The following is a 25,257-nucleotide window of genomic DNA, read 5'->3' as shown; positions in this document are numbered from 1 at the left end:
AACAAACTGAAAAAAACAACACCAGAAACATGCAGAATACAACAGTCCTGATCCCTTCAAGATCACAGAATTGGAGGAAGCATTAAGGGGCCTAAAAATGTAGCAAAGCAGCAGGATATAAACACCACACCAGTATTCCTAAAACAACTTGGCCACCATGCTCGTGCCTGGCTGACTCAATTCAACACAAGAATCATCAGTTCAAACTCACTCCCAAAGGTGTGGTATATGGCAAACATCATTTCCATTCCAAAACGTAGAAAAGAACTCACATTGGTAGCCAGCTGTCAACCGATTCACTACTTACTGTGTACTTTAAGATCTTTGACCATCTTATCCTGCAACACATACCTCCAGAAGTAGAGTCCATTCTTAATGCTGACCAAGCTGGTTTCCATCAGGGGTGCAGCACATGTGATCGGGTACTGGCACTTACCCCTACATGGAAAATGGCTTCCAGAAGAACCTGAAGACAGGCATCGTGCAGCTGCCTACAATATAACGTGGCACAGTGGCCTGCTCCTAAATCATGTACAAAATTATGAGGGGCATAAATAGGAAGAAACTTTTCCCCTTAGTGGAGGGATCAATAACCATGGAGCATAGGTTTAAGGTAATTGGCAGGAGGTTTAGAGGGGATTTGAGGGAAAAAAAATTCACCCAGAGGTGGGGGGTATCTGGAACTCACTGCCTGAAAGGGTGGGAGAGGCAGGAAACCGCACAATGTTTAAGAAGCATTTAGATGAACACTTGAAACACCATAGCATACAAGGCTACAGGCCAAGTGCTGGAAAATGGGATTAGAGTAGATGGGGGCTTGATGACCAGCATGGATACGATGGACTGAAGGGCCTCTTTCCATGCTGTAAAACGCTATGACTCTAAAGCTGCCCAGACTACTTCCAACCTGGGTCAGGGCAGGTGTTGAAACACTCTTTCACAACAGATGATTCAGAATCCACCTTGGGCAAGATACAATTGCATGGAGAAGACAGACCAATGGACTACCACAGGGCTCAGTGCCAGCCCCAATCTTGTTCAACATATATACAATTGACCTGCCAGCAACCACATCCTGCAAGTTCATCTATGCTGATGATATCTGTTATGCCACCCAAAATTCATTCCTCGGCACTCTGGGCCAGGTCCTTAATGAAGGTATTACTAAGTTGATGGACTATTGCAGCTCATGGAGTCTCATGTTGAATCCCTCTAAAACCATAACCAGTGCATTCCACCTCCATAATGCCAGTGCCAAAAAAAAATTACATATTTACATGGGTGGCCAGAGCTTAAAGCATGATCCTAACTAACATACTTGGGATGATTCTGGATTGGGTTTTGCAGCTGTTTCCTTCAAATATTCCCAGAAGGACAAAGGTCCAAACCAAAAATAATCTGCTAACTAGGCTTGCTGGATCTACATGGGGTGCTGCTGTCACAACGCTCCAGACCTCAGCACTTGCCCTATCATACTCTGCAATAGAGTACTGAGCACCTGTCTGGCAAAGGTCAACACACACCCATCTTGTTGACACTCAATTGAATTGAACAATGCACATCATAACTGAAACTCTCCACTCAACACCCCTCCCCTGGCTTCCTGTCTTTGAAAACATCACTCAGGCACACATCAGCTGATTGACAAAAACCCACAAGCTGGTTGACACCATCCGTGCTGCATCTCACTTACCAATCCATGATGACTGTTCAACCAACCTACTGCCCACCTTCCATCTCAGTGCCTCATATGGAGCAACCTTCCTGAACAAGATCTACCAACAAGCATCCTTTGGATCAAGGAATGGGAAACACAGGAAGTCAATAACAAGTTCCTTGTGACAAACCCCACCTGATGAATGGCAGGCTTTAAACTACCTGGTGACAGTGGTCCTTGCTAAACAGGTTCAGGAAAGGCCAGGGCCCGTGTGCAGCCAAACTGGGGCCTCAGTACAAACCCCTAATGCACTTGTGGAGAGACACAAACAATGCTGCACATGACTGAGGAGAATCCCCTCTCCAGTCTAAGTGGCGGACTAATCACCTTAGACTCAGCGAACGAGGAGGCTATCGCTTGGCTTTGGGGATTTGCATTTACTAAATAAATAATAAACTTCATACTTAGTCTGCAATAAATTGCATTTGCCACAAGTCTGCCATTTCACTAGTTTGCCTATGTCCTCCTGATGAACATACAAATTAGGAGCAGGATTAGGCCATTCGGGCCTGCTCCACCATTCAATAAGATCACGGATGATCTGATTGTGGCCTCAAATCCACACTCCCGCCTGCTTCTACTATCCTTTGACTCTCTTGTTAGTCAAGAAGCTCTCTACCTCTGCCTTAAAAATATTCAAAGGCCCTGCCTCCACTGCTCTCCGGGGAAGAAAGTTCCAAGGACTCAAGACCCTCTGAGAGAAAACATTTCTCCTCATTGCTGTCTTAACTGGGAGATCCCTTATTTTAAACTGTTTCCCCTATTCCTAGTGTGTCCCATAAAGAGAAACATCCTTTCAACATCCATCCTGTCATGTCCCCTCAGGATCTTATACATTTCAATAAGATCACCTCTCATTCTTCTAAACTCCATTTGTCTGCTACTGTCCTGTTGACTATTTATTAAGTTACCAAGTTTTTTCTTTCATCTACGATCTTCAAAATTGTCCCAATACACATATCCAGGTTGTTTATAATAAAAGCAGAAAATGCTGGAAACACTCAGCAGGTCTGGCCGCATCTGTGAAGCTGAGAGCTAATGAAAGGTTAATTAATAATAATTCAGGCTGAATAAAATAGGGTGGGGGGATGGGGTGCGGGGTAGTGGGCAGATGGCAGATGCCACCCTCCCCCACCCCCCCAGCCGCTAGCCAGAAACCCCAGAAACAACGTCAGCTTGGAGCCGACAAGTCCTGCCCTCTGGAAATGCCAACCAATCTGATTTGCCAGCAGCTCCATCAGTCCTGGCAGCACCAGGAAGGTGTCAGAGGCTGCTGCCACGAGTGCAGAAAGAAAAGAAGATCAAGACCCATGGAAGGTAGTGGGGGGGGTGGGGGTTCAACCTAAGAGGGAACACCCCGTGATCAGCAAAGGGCAATGCCCCTTCCTTCCCACCCTTTAAACATTTAAGTTAAAAAATTGGGCTTTCCACTCCTGCCCAACTGCCCATGCCAAATGGTTTATGGTGCGGGTAGGCATTTATCAGGGTCAATTGGTGTGATAACAAGCCTGATTGGCCCTTAAATATTCATTTAAATATGGCGGGCAGGCTGCCAATTTCAGCACCCGCCCGCCACCGCCCCCACCTCACAACCCTATTTAACGGAGGTGGGTGGGAAGGTGGTGGGATGGGCATCCAGCTTATTTTACGTGCCTCGGAAACATGCCCACCAGGGTCACATAATTGAGCCCTCTGTTTTTCTCTCTCACAGATGCTGCAGATTTTGCTAAACATTTCCAGCATTTTCTGTTTTTGTTTTAGATTTTCAGCATCCACACAATTTTGCTCTGTCCAGGTCACTTATACTTGACAAGGAAAGCAACAGATCTAACACTGATCCTTGGGAGACCCCAATGCATTCTTCTCTCCAGTCAAAAATACAGCCATTCACCAATACTCTCTATATCCTATCCTTTAGCCAAATACCTATCCATGTTACCAACTTTTAATACCATGTGCTTCTATTTTCCAAACCAGCATGTTATGTTGTACTTTTATATATTGACTTTCAAAAGGCATTTGATAAACATCAGATGTACAACTTCACAACCCTCTCTGTTACTTCATCAAAGAACTTAATCAGGTTGTGTTAGGAAACAGAGACAGTTCAAGTAAGTTATATTGACATTTGCAGGTGTTAGGAATGAGTATTAGCTTTAGATTTTAAGTTTGAATTGTATTTCTGTATCTGTGTGTTAAGAAAAGGTCAAATTGAGTTTTAGTTTCGTTTTAAAAAGGCGCCTGCATTTCTTACGACTGTTGCAGATAGTTTAAGCAAACAAGAGTAGAAGAGTTCAGCAGGTCTGGCAGCATCTGTGGAGCGAAGGACAGAGTTAATGTTTCAAGTCCGTATGACCCTTCTCCAGCTCTGAAGAAGAGTCATGTAGACTCGAAACGTTAACTCTGTCTTTCTCACCACAGATGCTGTCAGACCTGCTGAGTTTTTCTAGCATTTTTTGTTTTTGTTTCATATTTCCAGCATCTGCAGTATTTTGCCTTTATATATGAATAGAAGAATTGGGCTGTTGCCTAGCAACAGGGGGTCAGAGAGGCAGATCCTTCCCACAGACACACACAGAAACAGCAGTTTGTTTTGGAAGCTGGAGTTCAGCTGGTTTTGAAGATAGCTGACAGGCAGAAGCAGCCTAGAAGGAGACAGAGAACCAGTCCCAAGCTAAGGAAAATACCCCAAAAATCCAGGGGAGTGGAACAAGAGAAAGTCTCAAGCAGACCTTCTCGTCAAAGGAAGGACAGGAACTGGAAAAGGTCCTGTTAAGTGAAGTTAAGAGTGAGGAGCAGAGAGAAAGGCTCCAAGCTTCATATTTAAAGAGACAAAAGCTGCAGAAAGCAGGTTTAAAGTGAGAACAGCTTGCAAGAGGCAAGAAGGTCCAAAGAGACAACTGAAAGTCTGTAACTCTTCACTATGGGCATGTGCAGCATTGGTACTGTTAATGCTGAGTCAGTGAGAGAGAATGTGTGGAAGACAACTTGAATGCATGTGGTCATCCAGGGAAGAGGAACATCAGAAGGAAGTTCAAAACCCTGGAGGTGAACCCTTGTGGAAGGCATCTGAGAGAGAGCGCCGGTTTTGGAGAAGGTTCCAACGCGAGGTCTTGGAGAGTGGAGATTGGAAACCCTCATGTGAAGGACGGGGTGCAGTGAGACTAGTTGGCTTATGGTGTGACAAGCATCTGGGGGGAGCTGAGGAGAGATCCATAGCATCTGGTTGAGTTGGCATATGTCACTTGGTTTCAGAGTGTGGTTATGTCTGACCACGGGGTGCCTATTGGTTAACATGGACTGGGTCCTTACTATGAACATTCGAGTATAAGATGGCTTCTGTAACTTGTGTTATCCTTACAAATCTGTATGTAGATGTAAAGGTATAATTATGGGTGAATGAGTATTGTAATATAGTTCACCTTTTCTTGTTTAATAAATGTTTTATGCTTTTGTTAAAAGTTCATCAGCTGACTCCTGTGACTCTGTTCAGTAGCTGCTCTCCATGTATCTAATCAAACAAATAAAAGTTAGGGTCTATCAAGCTGGACTCCACCCTGGGTTCAGGCTCATCCAAGGGTAATTCCAGCTGGGATCAAAACAGTTGCATTTAACAAATCAGTGTTGGCTATCACATATGCTTCTCTAAGAGAATGAATTTTGTCCTTGACAATGATCTCTAGTAATTTTTTCATTACTGACGATAGATGGATTGGCTTGTAGTTACCAGGTTTACTTCTCGCCCCACTTTTGAACAAGAACATAACACTTCTAACTCTTCAGTCCTCTGGGACCACTCCCATGTCCTAGGAATATTGAAAGATTGTGGTCAAAGCTTTTGTTTTACCCACCCTAGCTTCCTTCAGTAACCTAGGATGCAGCCTATCTGAACTGGGTGACTTGTTAGGAAAACATGTTGAGAGACTTTAAAAAATCTGTTCTGTCCATGAGGATGGATGTAGAAAAGTCACTTCAACATGTAGAGAAAGAACCACAGTAAGGACAGAGCAGAAGGAACCAGATGAGCAGGTCACAGCATTGGGGTGTGATGACTGGAAGAAGCCAGAGGCAGTCAGATCAGTTTATGCGTGCCAGTAAAATTAGACTGGAAATCTAGCACAATGAACTCCACAGACAAAATGCACCATTAAGGGAGGCTCTGCAAAATATATCCTCATGATTCTTTTCAGGAACCTCTAATCTCCAGTCTAGACAACATAATTCTGTCATGATGAAAAAGTAACAGTCTTAAATTTGTGTTTCTACCTTAAGATTGCCTGGAATGAAAAACTTTTACTTGCCCCCACTTCAGTTAGAAAAGACCAACCAGTCTAAGTTGCTTCTAATATTACAAGTGGAGAATTAAGTCATATCTGTGGAAATAAGGTTGAGGGAGTTCAAATAAAGACAATTGGAACCAGCTGGAGTTAATAATTAGGAGACAGCCCAGGTCAGCACTTTAAATGTCAATCAATGAAAGTAATTAGTCTATTAAGTTATAATGGATGACGGCCGGCACTGTACCAGGAAATTGAGGACAGACAAGATACCTGAAGGACAAGCTTGGGTCAAGTCTTTCATTTGTCCTTTCAGTCTCAGTTGCATAAAACAGTACAAGCAAAATCCACTATTGCCCCTTTGTCTCAGTGTGACATTAAGTTGGTTGCTAAGCCTGAGAAACTGGGACGTAAAGGTTCTAGGTAATGCAAATAAAAAAATAAAAAGCAGAGCGAATGATTACTGAGTCGTGCCTAGTGTTTCATCTGAATTTAAATGCTTTTTCTGTATTCTCAGGCACTGCTTGAATTTAAGATAAGGCTAGTTCAAATAAAATACAATTTGTGAATTTCTCAAGCACTTTCCAGTGCAACTGTAGAAGTCCTTTCACTCCTTCCCATACAATTATCTGGGTTGCCAAAGCACCACATATGTGAGACAGCTATTTGCCTGCACTTCCCCCAGTATAGTATACAGTATTCTCTGCTAAAAATGCACGTTTCTCTACATTCCAGCCACGAGGAGGATGGAAATCATCTTGGGTGGTAGTGCAAAAGGGGCAATACTGAATCAACAGCTTGCTTTACAATCTGCCCAATCTTATATTCCATTGGTTTTGTCTTCTCATAGTGCTCCTCTGCTGCGGCTCAGGTGACTCTGAGTGGAGTAGTAGCAGGGTGTAGGCTTTGTTACCCACAAGGCATGATTTTCTTCCCTAAGGAAGTTTGGTTGGGATGAATCTCAGAGAATGGATGCTTCAAGTCAACTTCCTTGCATTGACATGTAGGATCCTTTGCACGTTATTACAATCAATATGCCCTTGCCTCGTTTCATTTCTACCTATCCCAGCCATTTCCAAAGAATCACCTACAATGGCTTCTCTTCCTCCTTCAGTAGAGTTATCTCTGGAGTCCACAAAGGGTTTATCATTAACCCCCTCCTATTCCTCACCTACACACTGCCTCTCAGCAATATCATCAGAAAATTCAACATTAGGTTTCACATATGCGATGATGATACTTAGGTCTGCCTTTCTCATCTTTCTCAGCTGCTCCACTGTCTCTGATTTGTCTTGCTGTTTGCCCGATATCCAGTATTGGATGAACAGAAATTTCCCACTATTAAACATTGGGAACACTGAAATCATTGGCCCTTCCTTATGCAGAAGGAGCAGGGAAGTGCAGTTGTAGGGGTGGTGGGGCGGCAACCCAGAAATCCTGAGGATGTGAAGGCCCTGCTGAATTGAACATATTATCATTTTTGCTATTTTGTTTCCCACCTTGCAACTGGTCAGATTGGGGATTGTCCTATGGCTTAGCCCCTTTCTATCCCTGCATTCTCTTGCAGTCCCTCCGAGATAACTGCATTCCTCTAATTCAGGCCTCTTAAGCATTCCCAATTTTAATTGATTAAAGGCTGTGCCTTTAGCTACCTAGGCCCTAAGCTCTGGAATTCCTTCCCCACACCTATCTGCCTCTCTAGCTCCCTTTCCTCCTGAGAAACACTCCTTAAAACTTACCTCTTTGACCAAACTTTTGGTTATCTGCCTTAATATCACCTTACGTGGTTTTGTGTCATATTTTCTTTTATAATGCCTTTGTGAAGCATTTTGGGATGTTTTATTTCTTTAAAAGCCCTGTATAAATACACATTGTTGTTGTTGTTGTTGTTGTTGTGATGGTGCCCAGCAATAAGGGAAGTTTAGGAGTTAGTGAAGGTGGATTGGAACACAGCAATTGGGAGTGAGGCAATGATTGCAACAAAGTGGAGATTTCAGAGCTTGGCAATGGGGAGAGAGAGTGGGAGGGAAAGATTGGGGTTTGGAGTAAGGGGGCCAACTGCTTCATGATAGTGAGGAGAGGGCATGATTGGCAGTAGGTTTGCTTTGAGGTTGGGGGAGCACCAGAGAGAGCGTGCAGAACAGAATGATTGCAGAATTTGGTGCATCATTAACAGAGTGTGAAAGTTGAGAGTTTGGAGCAAATGGGATTTCAGTGTGGTGGGGGAACGAGGTACTGCTTTCACCTGACTAAATTAATAACTTAAACTAGATAACCCAATTAATTAACAAGAATAAAATAACAGATTCAATGAAGGATAATTAACTAATCAAATAAATGAATGGACATGGTTAGATAGACATGGCAGGAATAGACATGGCAGGACAGTTGGCGCACCACAACTGCAGTATGTGGGAGTTTGTAATGAGCTCTGTAATCCTGAACAATCACATTTGCACTAAGTGTCAGCAGTTCAAGGGATTTTGAGATGGAGTCTGAGCTTGAGACATTGTGGGGCATCAGGGATGGGAAGAGTTACCTGGGCACTTTTTCGAGGAGGCGGACACATCCCTTAGGTTAAGTAGAGCTTCAGAGTTAGCCAGTGGTCAGGGACTAAAGGGTGTAACTGCGAGTCAGGCAGGCATTGGAAACCAGATTCCAGTAAGGGAGAAGCCTCAGCCCTTGACTTTGACCAAAAGGTGTAAGGTGCTTGCTACCTGTGTGGATGACAAAAAAGGACTGTAGGGTGATGGGCAAACTGACCTTAGAACTGTGGGGCAGGATTTTCCCCTGGTCAGGCTGGTGTGGCGGGTAGGCCCGGGAATGGCTGTGAGATGGAACGCCGCCCGTGATTGGGCTCCGACCATGGTTTCGCACTGACTGGCCAATTAACGGCCAGCCAGCGTGAAACGTGCGCTGAGAGCCTCAGCGCTGCCGGGGTGGGGGTGGGAGTAGTGTGAGCGCTGAAGTCGGCGTATATGCGGGGGAACGTGCATTGAAAACTCCCTGAAGGCACAGAGCTGCCTCAGGGAGCTGGGGAATTTTATAATGGAAAATAAACATTTTACAAATGATATAAACATGTGGTTCAGTCACATGAAGAGGGACATGTTAAAAATGTTGTTAACATTGTTTAATTGCTTTTTTAGTCGTCGCCTGTGGATGAGGTTTCGTAAAAAATGCAAAGTCGCCTGGCCTATTTGCCTGCCTGCCAACCGAACGGTTGAGCGGGCAGTGAAAAATACAAATTAGTTACTTATTTAAGGGCCTTAATAGGCCTCTTAATTGTCGGGGGATGCACTGCCACCTCTTGTGCATGCCTGCTGACCGAAAGATCGTGAGAGTGTGTGATGACATCGGGGCGCTCAACCAATGTCATCTCGCACAAGTTCACACCCGTTTGGGTCGGGCGGGCGCCAGCCCACGGAATGAAAAATTCTGCCCATGGTGCAGGGGACTATTCAAGTGAGGGGAGTGAAAAGGAATGTGATAATGTTAGAGAACAGTATAATCAGTGGAATATATAATGCTAACCCATCATCACTGGTCAATATACACATTGGGATTCCTATAGTTCTACTCACTATAAAATTGGCCTTATCTGCAACCTCGTAAATAGGGCCTGAGCCATTTGCTCACTGTGCAAGCTTGATGCCAAATTAGGGCGCAAACCTTTCCTGTGGGATAATGGCTCTGCTGATTAAATCATTGCTCGCTGTATGTCGCGCAAACTCATGAATGGATCTGAGGCTGCTACTTTTGATCCTGAAAAGTGTCCAGTTTACCTTAGATTAACCTGGGTAGGGTAAAGTGTCTCAAATATTTGAACAGCGGGTGAAGCTAGCCATTTCACTCTGCCACTATGCAGTAGCAACATGAGTAATATTCTCTACCAACAGATCCTGCCATCAAGCCAAAAAGACATTCTGCTCACCACACACATTAGTAACATGGTATATGAATTTCAGTGCCAGTGTAGTGCCAGGTATGTAAGCTGTGTGCCCCAATGACCGGTGGATCATATTAAGCAGCACGTCCCTTCAGTTGTTCGCAATAGACAAAGTACTGGCCATATTCAACCAGCCCACGCTTGCAAAACTCAAAGCATAGTGTCCAACTTTAGGTGTGATTCAGTGATTGGATAATGCTTACTAAACAATCCCGATAATGCTAAGAATTACACTAACAAGCAACGTAAAATTATCAGTCGGGCTTGCATGCTAGAAACTACATATATCCACACACGGCCTTGTCCTTTGCAGACAGAAAGAACATGCCCACGCATTATGCCTTTTACAACTAAGCAAAAGCTTGGGGGACAGCCACTCCCTGGTTCATTTCACATGGTAATGCCTTAACCAATCAGAAGCAACTTGCCTGGTTTGAATTTAAACAAATGCTTGGCAGTTAACTGTTCCCTGGTGCATTCTCTGCGGCAACGCCTCTACCAATCAGAATACACTTGCCAACCACTTACCAATGAATCAGCACCCTATTCTCATGGAGTTTAAATTATTGTTTCCATTGAGATTTTGGGCAGAATTTTGCCTTTGGTGGGCGGGCAGGCCGCACCAGCTCGGCAGCCAAGCTCCGCTGCCGAAATGGGGCCTGCCACCATTTTGAGTAGGCGGGCCAATTAAGGACCGCCCAGCGGCCTGCCGGGAGTTGGGGGGATTCCCCATCTGTCAAAGTGCGCTCTTGCGCGCATATGCACGAAAGAACACACTGCTCCCTGAGGCCAAGTGCTGTCTCAGGGAGATCACTGACAGGTTAAAAAACTCCAAAAATAGAAAAATATTAAAATTATTAACATGTCCCCCTCGTGTGACAATGTCACACGGGATGGGCATGTTAGTAAGAAACACATAAACTTTATGAAACTTTTAAAAAATGGACATGAAACCTCATCCCACCAGTGGATGAAGTTTCATGTATAATCAGAAGCCCGCTGGGGCTCCTGGCCTGCCCGCCAGCCTCAAGGTTGGACAGGCAGGTCCTTAACAATCTTAATTAGCCTGTTAATGGCCTTAATTGGCCTTTGACAAGTTGGCGGGTGGACAGCTGATTTCGCTGTCCGCCTGCCTTCCTGAATATTTAAAGGGACTGGGATGACGTCGGGGGTTCCTCCCGACGTCATCCCGTGTCATTTTCCCATTGGTGAGCAGGCCCCGCCCCCAAATTGCCGACGGGAAAATCCTGGCCTTTGTATTCTTGTGATTGTGTCCTGATGAGCGCAAGATGAAAATCTTCAACAGCATATCTCTTTTTTCATCAATCTTTCCACAATGTTCTTTGTGTCTTTTACCATGAAGACAGAAAGTAGTCATTTAACATCTCTGTCATTTCCTTAATTTGATTATAATGTCTCCTGTTTCTGCCTCCAATTCACCCACATTTACTTTTGATAATTTATTGCATTTTACATACCCATAGAAGCCTTTACAATCTGTTTATGTCTCTTACTAGTCCTATGACTGCCTTATTCTTTTTTCCCCTTCTTTTTCAATTTCTTGATCATCATTTGCTGAATTTTAAAATCCTCCGAATCCTCAGGTTTACTACTTTTCCTTTAATCCAATACCAACTTATACATCCTTTGTTAGCCAATTTTCTCTTAGGTTTTATTGCTTGAGGGGATGTATTTTTAGGGCAAGTTATGAATCAATGTTTTCCATTGCTTATCTACCATCATAAATTTTAATCCTATTTTCCAATCTACCTTAGCTAACTTGCCCCTCATAACTCACCCCATCAGATTTAAAACACTAGTTTTCAGCTTAAATCGGTCAAACGTATTAGAAAATTCTATGTTATTATGATCATTCTTCCTGAGAGATTCCTTTTCTTCAAGGCAAAAATTAACTATTTCTCATTGCAGAACTCTAGATCTAAAATAACCTATTCCCTAGTTGGTTATTGACATATTGATATAGAAAACTATCTTGTATTCATTCATGAATTTATCTTCCAAACTATTACTTCAAATTTGGTTTTCCAAAAATATGCAAAGATTAAAGTCCCTCATGATTACTGTATTACCCTTATTACATGCACCTCTAATTTCTTGATTTATACTGACCCCGACACTACAAAGCCTGTTTGGGGTGGGGTGGGGTGGGGTTATAAAGAAGACCCACAAATGTTTTCTGCCCCTAACAAGGCCACTACTGGGTTCTAACCTTGATGAACTCAAGATTAAAGAGGGCACAAGTTGGGAGGTCAGCAGGGAGCATTGGAATTTTCAAATTTAGGGGTAAGAAAGGCATGAATAAGGGTTTTAGTGGCAGACGAGCTGAGGCACAACCGGATATTTCAGAAGGAGAAGTAAATAGTCTTGTTGATGGAGAAGATATGTGTTTGGGAGATCATCTCAGGGTTAAAGAGGATGCCAGGGTCATTTTCAAATAGTTTGCTTACATCTCAGAGAGTGATCAGGGAGAGGGATGGAATCAATGGTTAGAGAATAAAGTTTGTGGCATGGACTGAAGTCAGTGGAAACAATATCACCGTGGCTGTAGGGAAACAATACCACCGTGGCTGTAGGGAAGGTGGTGGTGTAGTGGTATTGTCACTGGACTAGTAATCCAGAGAGTCAGGGTAATGCACAGGGGTCCTGGGTTTTCGAATCTCACCATGGCAGATGATGGAATTTAAATTCAATAAAATAACTCGATTAAAGCTCTAATGATGACCATGAAACCACGTTGATTGTTGTAAAAACCCATCTGGTTCACTATGAAATCTGCCGTCCTTACCTGGCCTGGCCTACATGTGATTCGAGACCCACAGCGATGTGGATAACTCTTACATGCCCTCTGAAATGGCCTAGCAAGCCAAACAGCTCAGCCGATGAATCAGTACCAGTGGATTAATGCTTGAGCACCATTTGTAGGAAGTACTAAGGGTGGAAAGGGTGCAAAATGTACTCTGGGTGGGGGACTTCAATGTCCATCCCCAAGAGTGGCTCGGTAGCACCACTACAGTCCGAGCTGGCCGACTCCTAAAGGACATAGCTGCTCGACTGGGTCTGCAGCAGATGGTATGGGAACCAACAAGAGGGAAAAACATACTTGACTTCATTCTGACCAACCTGCCAGCCACAGAAACATCTGTCCATGAAAGCATCGGTAGGAATTACCACCGTCTCCTTGTGGAGATGAAGTTCCGTCTTCACACTGGGGATACCCTCAATTGTCTTGTGCGGCACTACCACCGTGCTAAATGGGATAGATTTCGAACAGATCTCGCAACTCAAAGCTTGACAACCATGAGGTGCTGTGGGCCATCAGCTGCAGCAGAATTATACCCAAAACACAAGCTGTAATCTCATGGCCTAGCATATCCCCCACTCTATAATTACCACCAAGCTAGAGGATCAACCCTGGTTCATTGAAGAGGGCAGGAGGATATGCTAGGAGCAGCATCAGGCATACCTAAAAATGAGGCATCAACCAGGTGAAGCTACAACACAGGGCTACTTGTGTGCCAAACAGCATAAGTAGCAAACCTTAGACAAAGCTAAGCGATTCTGAACCAACGGATCAGATCTAAGCTCTGCAGTCCTGCCACATCCAGTTATGAATGGTGGTGGACAATTAAATAACTCACTGGAGGAGGAGGCTCCACAAATATCCCCATCCTCAATAATGGAGGAGCCCAGCAAATCTGTGCCAAAGATAAGGCTGAAGCATTTGCAACAACCTTCAGCCAGAAGTGTCGAATGGATGATCCATCTCGGCTTCCTCCGGAAGTCCCCAGCATCGCAGATGCCAGTCTGCAGCCAATTGAATTCACTCCACATCATATAAAGAAATGGCTGAAGGCACTGGATACTGCAAAGGGCCCTGACAATGTTCCGGCAATAGTACTGAAGACTTTTGATCCAGAACTTGCCGCGCCCCTAGCCAAGCTGTTCCAGTATAGCTATAACACTAGCATCTACCCAATAATGTGGAAAATTGCCCGGGTATGTCCTGTACACAAAAAACAGGACAAATATAACTCAGGCAATTACCTCCTCATCAGTCTACTCTTGATCATCAGTAAAATGATGAAAATGCTATCAACGGTGCTATCAAGCAGTACTTGTTTACCAATAACCTGCTCACTGACGCTCAGTTTGGGTTACACCAGGGCCACTCAGCTCCTGACCTCATTACCATCTTGGTTCAAACATGGGCAAAAGAGCTGAACTCAAGAGGTGAGGTGAGAGTGACTGCCCTTGACATCAAGGCAGCATTTGACCGAGTGTGAGATCAAGGAGCCCTAACAAAACTGGAGTCAATGGGAGGCAGGGGAAAGCTCTCCACTGGTTTGAGTCATACCTAGCACAAAGGGAGATGGTTGTGGTTGTTAGAGGTCAAGCATCTCAGTTCCAGGACATCACTGCAGGAGTTCCTCAGGGTAGTGTCCATGGCGCAACCATCTTCAGCAATGACCTTTTCTCCATCATAAGGTCAGAAGTGGGGATGTTTGCTAATGATTGCACATATCAAAATGCAAGACCTGGACAATATCCAGGCTTGGGCTGACAATTGCCAAATAATATTTGTGCCAAATAAGTGCCGGGCAATGACCATCTCCAACAAGAGAGAATCTAGCTATCACCCCTTGACATTCAATGACATTACCACCGCTGAATCCCCCACTATCAACATCCTGGGAGTTACCATTGACCAGCAACTGTGCTGGACTAGCCATATAAATACTCTGGCTACAAGAGCAGGTCAGAGGCTAGGAATCCCATGGCAAGTAACTCCTGACTCCTCAAAGCCTGTCTACCATCTACAAGGCACAGGTCAGGAGTATGATGGAATATTCCCCACTTTCCTGGATGAGTGAAATTCCAACAACACTCAAGATGCTTGACACCATCCAGAACAAAGCAGCCTGCTTGATTGGCACCCCATCCACAAACATTTACTCCCTCCGCCAATGACACATGGTGACAGCAGTATGTATCATCTACCAGATGCACTGCAGGAACTCACCAAGCCTCCTTGGATAGCACCATCCAAATCCACGACTGCTGCCACCTAAATGGACAAGGGCAGCAGATGTATGGGAACACCACAACCTGGACCTTCCCCTCCAAGTCATTCACCATCCTGACTTGGAAATATATCACCGTTCCTTCACTGTTGCTGGGTCAAAGTCCTGGAACTCCCTTCCCACCAGCACTGTGGGTGTACCTACACCACAGGGACTGCAGTGGTTCAAGAAGGCAGCTTACCACCACCTTCGCAAGGGCAATTAAGGATGGGTAATAAATGCTAGCCTAGCCAGCGAAGTCCACATCCCATGAATGAATCAAAAAAATGTAGGAGAACCTGTAACTTCTTTCTTATATTCAAATTCCAGAGTCCAACCTGAACCTCTCCAGATGAGATAAGATGGCCAAGACTCAATGCTCAGTACAACTCAGAACAACTCAGTGGATTTCATACTCTCCCACTGGTAGGCTTTTAGCGGGGTGGGGTGGGAGGCGGGGGGGTATGAAATAGAAGGAACGGGTTCCCTCTGGATTCCCGCCTGCCCTGACCTCGCAGCCATTTTACGCTGGGACAGGGAAGGCCTCGAACAGTCCTCATTCCCTTGCCCCAATTGAGGCCCTTTAGGGCCATTTCCTGCACAGCCTCAATTTTTAGCTGGCAGAAGGATTTACCTAGCATGAGGCACAAAGGGGCCTTGGTGTGTGTGTCCATAGATCTCTGAAGGCGGAGGGGCATGTTAGTGGTGTGGTGAAAAAGGCATATGGGACACTTGCCTTTATCAATCGAAGCATAGATTACAAAAGTAGGGAGGTCATGTTGGAGTTGTATAGAACCTTGGTGAGGCCACAGCTGGAGCACTGTGTGCAGTTCTGGTCGCCACATTATAGGAAGGATGTGATTGCACTGGAGGGGGTGCAGAGGAGATTCACCAGGATGTTGCCTGGGACGAAACATTTAAGTTATGAAGAGAGGTTGGATAGATTTGGGTTGTTTTCATTGGAGCAGAGAAGACTGAGGGGCGACCTGATTGAGGTGTACAAGATTATGAGGGGCATTGACGGGGTGGATAGGGAGCAGCTGTTCCCCTTAGTTGAAGGGTCAATCACAAGGGGACATAAGTTCAAGGTGAGGGGCAGTAGGTTTAGGGGGGATGTGAGGAAAAACTTTTTTACCCAGATGGTGGTGACGGTCTGGAATGCACTGTCTGGGAGGGTGGTGGAGGCGGGTTGCTTCACATCCTTTAAAAAGTACCTGGATGAGCACTTGGCATGTCATAACATTCAAGGCTATGGGCCAAGTGCTGGCAAATGAGTTTAGGTAGGTAGGTCAGGTGTTTCTCACATGTCGGTGCAGACTTGATGGGCCAAAGGGCCTCTTCTGCACTGTGTGATTCTGTGAGGCAAGCCTGAAAATGAACAGGCCTCGGCCTGAGGCAGGAAGGGGGGGTTGGCGCCTGCATGAGAAGCTCCCTTCCTACTGCGGTGGCTCCCACTTAAAGTCCTGTGGCCACTGGACCTCCCTCTTCCCCGTCCTCTCCCCTGACACCTCAATCACCTAGTTTCCACCCTCCACCCCCACCCCCAGCCTTCCTTACCCTCCCTGCCCGGGAACCCCGAAAACTCACCTTGTTATCCAGGACTTAGGCTCTAGCAAGTTGAAGCACTTCCTCTTCTGTCCAGTGCAGCTCCTGTCACTGGCAGGGACTAGAGAGTTGTCAGCCAATCAGATTGGCTGGCAGCTCTCTAAGGTGGGAATTCCTCCTGAGTGAGGGGCGGAAATCCTACTTGCACCCAACTGACCCTCATTCGCGCGTGAAATGGCTGTGGGGCACTGAGTGTTGGCGGAATATTTTCAGATGGTGGGAAAGGAAATCCCACCATCTGAAATATTCAGGCCAGTATTCTTTTAATTGTTTATTGTATAACAGATAACATGCAAACATCAGTACATGGCTCCCCTAAATTTCCGTCAGTCCCCCATATGTTGTTCATTTAATTCTCCTTAATTTCAAGCAGTACCACCTTGATGATCACTCAGGGAGGCATGCTCCCATCTGTGCAGGTGATTAATCCTTCCCAACGTTACCCTTGTAAGTTATTCCAACTGTCTGTAAACACACACTTTTTATAGTATAAAGATCACACTCATGACAATGACTCATGTAACTCCCACTTTTTATTGTACTATCCTAATCTTGTAACAATTCTATATCCTGTGTTTGTGAATAGCCCAGTAACATGGAAAGGTGTTTTGATGGGGGAAATTCTGGGCTCATCAAGATCATAATGTTGGTGAATGAGTTTTACCTTCTGAAACAGTTTTAACATTAGCATTTCCATGGGGTGGGGGCATTCCAGATGCATTGAAACCATGGTCATTATTTTGTCATTTCTGTCAACAGCTTGACTGCAAGGGTTCAGTTGTCAAAATAGTCACTTAAATCTGGATGAACACATACCATTGTTCAGCCTGACTGCACCAGTTATTTCTTGGTTAACATATTCATGGGCCAGAATCTTCAGGTCGGCGTGCGGGGGCGGGACCTGCTCACCGATGCGTAAAATGACGTGCGGTGATGTCGGGCATGCGTCCTGACGTCATCACGTGTCGTTCCAATTTTCAGTTCGGCTGAGCGCCCACTGAACTGTCAAAGGCCTATTAAGGCCATTTAAAAACTAATTAAAACACTTAATGGAGCTGCCTGTCCAACCTTAAGGTTGGGGGGGCAGGTGAATAGCCCAGGCGGCCTTCGCATTTATCATGAAACCTCATCCACGGGCGGGATTAGGTTTCATGAAGCATTGATAAATTGAATAACATTTTTTATTAAAGTTCAATGACATGTCCCAGCTCATGTGGCGCTGTCACACGAGGGGACATATCTTAATTTTTTTTTTTCTTTATTAAAATTCTTGACAATCAAACTAATCTCCTGAGCCAGCTCTGTGCCTCAGGGAGGTTTCTGCACTGTGCGCGAAAGAGCACAGGCCCCAACTCAGCTTCCCCCCCACCGCCTGCACAGGGAGCACTCAGTGCTTCCGGGTGCGGTCCAGGCTGGGCCTTAATTGGCCCGCTCACGTAAAATGGTGGCGTGCAGCCGATTGCAGGTGGCGATTGGCTGCATGCCCACCCGCGCCCGCTCCTGCTCCCGCTCAGCTCCCCCTACAGGGAGAAAATTCTCCCCATGGAGTCAATCCATTGTGTCTGTGTCACTGCTTGAATAATTTAATATCGGCTCCCAGCTCGTTCAAAAGATTCAGTTAATAGCCCTGTTGGTTCCTGGGATATGAAACTTGGCCAATTTTGATAATTATAAATTAACAAATCACCTCCACAATACAGTCACTCGACCCTTTAACATTGTCTCACTTTATGTTAAATGCATTCTTGCTGAAGGACTGGCTATGGGGTACAGTTGACTAAAATTTATTGCAGGCCAGCTGGGTTTCTCAGGAAACTTGGGCAGCTAAATGGCAATGGGATCTGCAGAATTAAGCACTCCCACTCCATAAAAATAAGAAAAAGTAAAATGTGGGCTTTTTTGTTTTTAACGGCCTCATGTGGTCCCTTTAAGGGCAGATTGCATGCTGGAAATAGCAGATATTTGACTGGATCATTTACAGGTCCATTTGAAAATAACATAATGCTAGCTTTGGGTGTCGATGGGATAATTGATGTACACTCTCCCACTCCCCTCAGTTTCCAGAGCTGGCTGCTTGTTTTCTAGGTGACATAATAAGAAGCCAAAGTTTAAAATTGCAGCCGCTCCTATATTCCTGATACCTTTTCTCTCAATTGTCAAGCAATGCTTAAATCCTGCTTTTCTAAATTTAATGCTCATAGTTCCTTTTGAGCACCTCTGGAAGCCTGCAAGTTGCACTGATGGATGTTGTTAAAATATCTTTGTTTCAAGAGGGTGTGTTGGGGACACCCACTGGTGCACCAGAATTGTAATGCATCAGCTTTGCTATTCAATGAAGTGGCAAAAAACAAAGTAGACATCAAATGGCAGTAAAGAACAACCAATGAATCTTTTAAAGGTTTTCGGAAAACATTACTGATAGCGGATGATAGGATATCAATACATTATATTTGTTCAGACTGATTTTTTAAAATCAAATTACAAATATATGTGCAGTTACCCCTCCCTATCTTAACCGGTGACTTGCCTCTCTTCTGCCATTTAGGTCCACATCCAGGTGTGCCTGGAGCCTGCAGTTTCTACCAGCATGCTTGAGGGTTTCTGTGCCCAAGGGGCACGTAAAGAACTGAAATGCAGTAGACACAAGGAACAACTTTGTGATTTGACTTGATAAGTCTCTTTTGGTTTTTGGTCAATAATTTGGAGTTCATTGTTTGTGCTCCTATTATTTTATTTGTTTGCGATTGATGATTCTGTAATCCAAATTGATAGTTTAAAAGATTTGAGGCTAATCATTTGGTAGTACAGAACTTGTGTATTGCTGAAAAAAGAGACATGCCTAAGCTTTTTGTCTTGCACTCATCAGGACACTCACAAGAATACTAATATAAAAGGAAAACAACTGTATGCGAAGGGAGTGCTAATTGGCTGGCAATCTCCATGGTAACACCACTTGTCAACCAATCAGCACTCTCTTCACATACATTATAAATTATTGTTTTCCCCTAATATTGGTATTCTTGCGAGTGTCCTGGTGAGTGCAAGATAAAAAGCTTAGACATATCTCTTTTTTCAGCAATACTCAAGGTTTGAGGCTGCTCCATTATTCATTTGGTTCATGTATGATCTGTACTTCAGCACCTTTTGCTTCATATCCTTTGATAAACTAACCTAAGGAAATCTCATTTATCTTAGTCTTCAAAGCTCCAAGAGTCTATCTTGATTATTTGTGGATTCTATATTTTTAAAAAAATTTATTCTCTCATTGTTTTAAGACCAGCATTTGGTGCCCATCCCTAATTACCCCTTGACCTGTGTGGCTTGCCACACCATTTCAGAGGGCAGTTAAAGTTTAACCACATTGCTGTGGGTCTGAAGTCACACAGAGGCCAGGCCAGGATGGCAGATTTCCTACTGTAAAGGATTAGTGAGCTTGATTTTTTTTACAACAATTGATATTGGTTGTCATAGTCATCATTATTGAGACTAATTTTTCAATTCCAACAGCTACAATGGTGAGATTTGAATCCTTGTTCCCAGAGCATTAGCTTAGGCCTCAGCCTGGTGATATTACCACTATGCCACCATCTCCCCCTAATAGCATGTGCCATGTTTTGAAAGGGCAGAAAGGTAACATTGTAAAGTCTGCACATTGTAATAAAGTCTGAAATACAATGATCATATAACCCACGCATAATTAGCTACTGTCCATGAGGGAGCATAGACATCTCTTTCTATGTTTTAGATAGAAACCACTCTGCATCAAGCATGGCTGACCAGGAATCTCTCCCGTTCTTCCCATCTACTATGGCATGTTAGAAGGACGAGCAGGTTGATTTTCAACCTGTTTGTCACATCATGAACATTTGTTTCATGGCTGCCAAGAGGCATGAGGAGGAGTGGGGGTGGTGTTTGTGTTCAGAAGAATTTGCATATCATGGTCTGACCTACAAGAAATACTTTTAAAAAAAATTAGGAATTACTTAACTGGACCTCTTCTGGCCACGATCCTACATAAAGTTTGTGAAGTTCACAGCTTCAATATTGGGTTTTGAAGACACACATCAGCAGTAAAAATTGTAGTGCATCCAAATTGCAACATCAAGCCCTGACATATAAATATTAATAAGGTCTTGTGGCCTTGTCATCATTTATTGCTTTTCCTGAAATCTTGATGTGCGCAAATAGGCTGCCAAAGGTAATTGCACTTCAAAGGTTTTTCATTTACCAAAAAGCGCTCTTGGATGTTCTGAGATGATGAAAGACATTCTATGGGCTGAATTTAATAACTGTAGCTGTGGTCCCATCCACCAGCCGGAAAGCCAGTGGCAGCTAGGCAGCAGCGTTTCCAGGAGCCCTGACAGGACACACAAGTATCTGCTTTGCCTTTGGGGATCCTGCGCCTTTGAAGCTGAGGATCCTGCCCTCAAGCCAGCAGAGGTCTATCAGGCCTTCAGTTCCAGCACCGCCACTGGGAGCAGTGGCTACTTCTGGGGCTGCACAAGTCCTCTCGGCAGCAGCTGTGACATAGGCTCCAGGAAACAGGTGAGTGGGGAGGGCTCACCAGGGCCAGACAGGCAGGCTCCAGTGTGGAGGGGGATTGCTCTTGTGGAGAACAGACGGGCTCTTTCAGTGGGGGCAGCCCTTGCTGCTAGCAGGTCCTCCATGGGACACAGGAGGCCCCCTCCCTGCAGGCTGGCTACCAGGGTGTACCAGGTGGCCTCCCCACATGGCGTGTGTCCCCCTCCACTGTTGATATTATGCCAGTGGCAATGGGATGAGGCCCTTGAATGACTCTTAATTGGTCACTTAAGGGCCTCATTTGCCTAGGAGTGGGAAGGTTGACAACGACTTTTCCCACCCCTGAATTAATCGGGGGAGTGAAGGTAACGGCTCTCCATTGCATCCCACCTAATGATATGGTGCCCCCTGCCTTCCAGCCTACTCCGAGCTGGGGTGGTTGGGATGGTGGTGGGGGTGGTGGGGGTGGTGGGGGGGGTGTGGGTGGGGGGGGAATTAAATTTTGCCATGTAAGGGGATTCTGGATTGCTGTTCGAAAGAGATAGGCTGAAAGGTACTCTTCTGTGCAGTATTATTCAATGATTCTAAGATGATCGATTCTTTCTTGAAGGAAATTTGTTTCAGTTACAAATCTTGGCTCTTTAATAGTCCCTGTCTTGATCACACTAGTTTGTTCCTGCAAGGAACATATTTACTTCTATTGCTTTGTATTTCAGAGTGGGTCATTCACTCTTCTATTTCTTTACAAACACATCATCAATCTTGCCTGTTGCTTGTGTTTTATTAATACTCCTGGGGCAGAGGATGAAATTATTTAATCCTCTATTGATATATTTTGGTGGGGCCCCTGCCCAGACAATCACAAAATCACAGAATTGTTACAGTGCAGAAGGAGGCCACTCAGCCCGTCATATCTGCACCGGTTCTCAGAATGAGCAATTCACCTAGTGCCAATCAGCTGCCTTCTCCCTGCACATTCTTCCTTTTCAAATATCAGTCCAATTACCTTTCGATTGCCTTGATTAAACCTGCCTCACCAAACTCTCAGGCAGTGCATTCCAGGTCTCAACCACTCACTTCAGGAAAAGTGTTTCCTCAAGTCACTTTTGCTTCTTTTGCAAATTACTTCGAGTGGAATCAGCACAGATTTGCACAAAGTGCAGTAGTGGACGGGAAAAAGAACATTTTACCCACTGGCCGCAATGGTAGGTTTTCACACCGTATCGTTCCATTCCCAATGCATCCTGCCTCATTAATAACGCATTCCCAGGAAACATGCTGGATCGCTGGCAGGGCGGCCTCTGATTCACCCGCCCCACCGTCACCTCAGGCCTTTAGTAACCCAGGCACCATTTTTAAAGGGCGCCCCTGCACAGAGCTAGCTCTCTCTAAGGGATCAGACGCTGCTGTAAAGTCATGGTTGTCAAAGGGAGGAAACATGCTGCCCCCAAATTTAGCGACACCTCCCTCAGGCGCCTAGTGGATGCAGTGGAGGCTGCCATGAAGTCCTCTACTCCCACTCTGGGTGAAGACCAGCAAGCAAGGTCACCAATCCAGCATGGGAGGCGGTGGCAGTGGTGGTCAGCGCCAATGCCCTGCAGAGGAGGACAGCCACCTAGTGCTGAAAGATGATGAATGATTTCCTACGTTCCACTAGAGTAAGCCACTCTTCTCATCAGTCTCAACTCACACATTCATAAACCCATCACACATCCACAGAGATCACACTCACTGCCAGTTCAAGGGCCATCACCATTAACTCTATCACACATACCTTCATCTACCCTGTGGATCGTGTCCTCATTCCGTCCGTGGCAACACTCACCACCCACACATACCAGGCATCCTCCTCATCTGGTCTGGCAGGCATCCTGCTTACACTCTCTCCATATGTATTCATGCAGGACAAGCTGGCACACAACAAAAGGGAGAGATTGCAGACCGGTGGAGGAATGTCTGAAATCAAGGTCCTCACAGACTTTGAAAATAGTCATCCAGCTGGCCCACGACTATCTGGATCATGCCTGTGCTGACAGTAAGGTCGGTGGTGCTCAACCAAGTGAGGATCCAGTAGTGCAACATCCATCAGACAACCATTCTGGGAGTCTATTCCCCTGTTCCACAGTCCTCTGCCATGCACTAGTTATCTCTCCTTGCTTTCTCAGGCACATCTGGGAAGCAGCTGAGGGGGTCCATGACCCGGGTCCTCAACTCAAGCCCCAAAGACACCTTGGAAGAAGAATCTGATGACACCCTATTTGAAGACCGGTCACAGTGTTCACCCATACCCTCCACCAGCACAGAGATACACACCTCGGTGGGACCTAGTTCTAGAGTAGTGTTATGGCAATGCAGTCGGTAAAGCGGAGTTATTTAAAAACTCCAGAGGGAAACTTTAAACAACTGTCATAACCTATAATTTTAAGTGTTATGTTTGAGATGCGACTCTAAATTCAGGAATCAGACCACCAGTTCTTGAGGTTTTACATTAAACTAAATGAAACATTTTATTAATTTACACAGGTTAAAATACATAGACATATGGTTACAAATTACTACTATCATAACTTTTAACAAATTCCCAAACTAATCTCCATTAAGGCAACAGCAACCCATAGGCCAGGATTTTTCCCTTGGTGATTTGGGGGCAGGGCCCAGTCACCGAGGGGAAAATGATGCGGGATGACATCGGGAGGAATCCCCGATGTCACCCCAGTCCCTTTAAATTTTTAGGAAGGCGGGCGGACAGCAAAATCATCTGTCCGCCCGCCGACCTGTCAATGGCCAATTGAGGCCATTGACAGGCTAGTTAAAGTACTTAAAGACCTGCCCGGCCAACCTTAAAGCTGGAAGGCAGGCCAGGAGCCCCAGCGGGCTTCTGATTATTCATGAAACTTCATCCACTAACGGGATGAAGTTTCATGTCGTTTTTGAACAAAAATAATAAAGTTTATGTGTTCTTTATTAACATGCCCCATCTCGTGTGACATTGTCACATGTGGGGGACATGTTAATAATATTTTAATGTTTCTATTTTTAAAGTTTTTACCACTGTCAGTACTCTTCCTGAGACAGGACTTTGCCTCAGGGAGAAGTGTGCTCTTTCGCGCATGCCAAACACCAAACACCAGGTGTTAATCACTTGTACATAATGTTCACTATTGTGAATAAATTCCCAAGAATATCTCTTTGCCTATGGCTCCTTGGTTATGATGAGCAGTGTTTGTGTCACTCAGATGTGAAACCTTGGTTCCTGCATAAGATAAAGACAGGTGTCTCGGTCCAGGGTCTCTTCCCTGTACAGTGTGTAACCTTCAGAGCAAAGTGAATTAACACTCACTGGACACATTACTGATGCCTGCACGTCGATGGTGTCTGTCATTGCTTCCAGAATGCCGTGGGCAGGCATCACAGAGTTCTGTCGCTCTCTCTGTGTACTCCAGCACCTTTGAGGTGGGGCTGGTCCCCCATCTCTTCAGTATTCGTGACCAATGATGGTGTGCTCCTGAAGGGGGCAGGTGCTGAAGGCTGAAAACGTATCAGGTGCATTTAGCGTTCATGGCTGCGTCTCTATGATATGACCCTGATCACAGAGCGCAAATGAGCTGCCCTCAGCCAGACAGGAGTCAGACATTCACAGAGGGTATGTGAACGTCTATGGAGTGTCCTCATTGCATTTTGTCATCTTCCTCCTGGAATCTAGCGACTATTAGGGCCTCTGCTGCATCTCCATGACATGAACCTGAGCACTGAGGTTATGGGCGCTGCCATCAGCCACACAGGAGTCAAATGTTCACAGATGCAGGGTGAAGTTGTCAGGACTCCCCTCACTGCATCTCATCATCATCTTCCACAAACCTTGCAGCTAGCTATGAGGGCCTCCCGAGCACGCCTGCCTCGTCTGGCCATTGCGATGGCCTAACTGCCGGCATCCTCACCTTCAAGGACGTTATCTTCATCATCCCCTTCGATGTGCCACTCATCAGAGATTACGTGCAGCTCCTCCATCTCCTCCTCAGGCAGGTCCACCCCCGTTGCAGCGCCAGGTTGTGTGGCACGCAGCAAGCGACAATGATGCGTGACACCCTCTCGGGACTGTATTGCAGT

Source organism: Cetorhinus maximus, chromosome 7, assembly GCF_964194155.1.
Source record: "Cetorhinus maximus chromosome 7, sCetMax3.hap1.1, whole genome shotgun sequence".
In the NCBI taxonomy this organism is placed as follows: Eukaryota; Metazoa; Chordata; class Chondrichthyes; order Lamniformes; family Cetorhinidae; genus Cetorhinus; species Cetorhinus maximus.
The sequence above is the reverse complement of the archived record's forward strand: the minus strand, read 5'-3'. Positions refer to the sequence as shown.